The sequence below is a fragment of the Puccinia triticina genome, chromosome 12A (assembly GCF_026914185.1).
Source record: "Puccinia triticina chromosome 12A, complete sequence".
Lineage (NCBI taxonomy): Eukaryota > Fungi > Basidiomycota > Pucciniomycetes > Pucciniales > Pucciniaceae > Puccinia > Puccinia triticina.
The window spans coordinates 5697520-5699236 of record NC_070569.1 but is presented as its reverse complement, the minus strand read 5'-3'; positions in this window follow the sequence as shown (position 1 = coordinate 5699236).

The window sequence follows — 1717 nt, the reverse complement described above, 5'->3', positions numbered from 1 at the left end:
ATCAGAAACCTCCCAAGCTAATTCCCCACAACAGCAATCTGCTCGGTGAACTACTGCTTATCTGTTGGCAAGGCTTTCCCGGATGGCGGTGTTAAGCATCCATCTCTTAATGCGGATGTGGCGAGAGCGAACGATGCGGACTCGCTCCCTGAGCTGAAGGATATTGAGGAAATGTTATCGACTTTGTTGTTGGTGTTTTTGAACAAACAAAGGCGAGCAATTGAAGTATTGTGCCAGCCCCATATCTTGGTCGCCATCAGCAGTTGATCCAAAAACTCGCCCAACAAATTCTCATCTTACGTTCACTTGTGGATTTCCTGTTGACTATTTAGTATTTGACAATCAGAACTAGGAACCGCTGCCTCAATATCTATACCTCCGTTGGCAAGAAGATATAAAGTGATTTTAATGTGTCTCGGGCAACCATCACGACTTGCTCTCTTCACCAGAACTGGCAGCTCAAATTCTTTGACTACAGGAAGAAAAAAAAAGGTAAATCTTGCTTCCATCTAACCAGACGCGAGGTAGCGGTCGGCATCCAGGCACTCCAGGCGCAGAATGTTTGCCCAGGTACATATCAGGCCTACGGGCTCGGCACAAACATCACAGCGCAGCCTTCCCTAACACGAACAAAGCTCGGCTAGACCTGATACTAAATTCCTCAGTTCAGATAGATGCCACCTCGAACAAACAAGCTCAAAAGCCGCAGGTCATGCTGTGGCAACTCATTGCCATAATGAACGTCAAATTTGGCGGCGGCAATTTTTGACCACGCCGTGTCCGACCTCGCCTTAGTGGCATTCTGGGGGCTGGCCCGCCTGGGTGAATTGACTTACACGAAGAAACAAGAGTAGCTGTCTCACGCCACGGCCCTGTTAACAACGGACGTTGCTTTCTCCAAAACATCGTGGGGGGCGGGGTAGCCACCCTCACTCTGCGCTCAGCAAAAACAGCGACCCCGCACCACAACTCATCATCCTCTCAAAACAGGAGGGTGTGCTATGCCCAATCGCCACACCAAAGAGAAGGCTGGCTGGAGGGGGCCCAACCAGGACCTCCTTTTTTGGTTACAGTAACGGCAAAGTACGACAACACCTCACTAGGCAAGATGTGGTTGCACGCATCCAAGTAGCCCTAACACGCCAAGGTTACCCGGGCATCTTTCCGAGTGAGAGGGGCTTCTTTAAGCCACACGCTAGGAATGAGCCCAACTGACATCTGCACACTTGGCTGCTGGACCTTGAGCTGCTGCAAGTTATACACCAGGGAATACAAGCCAGAGGAACTCAGAGAAACGCAGATCATCCTCAAGAACACCAGGGAAGGAGGGATAGAGTTGATAGAGAATAATGACAATGCACACGGGCCCCGCATCGTCAGCAGCAGCACTGGACTACCATCAGCCCAACTTCCCAAGCTGGCTGCTCACCCTCGATCCGGCTCACTCCACCGACCAAAGCCCGCCCAAAGAGCTGCTTGCTGGTCCCTGAGGCAGAGTCTCATCCCCCAACAATGACAACGACAACAATGGAGATGAGTATTCTGATAATGAGAACTTCAGGATCCTCAGCGTTAAGGTAATGCTTGAAGAGGAATATTGAGCTTCCTTGGTTGCCTGTAAAGGTACATAAACTTGTCCCCGCATCTTGCGGATTCTTTGTGCCAAAACTGTGCCCTGGTTCCTTCCTGTACATAGGTACATAACTCATCTATTTTG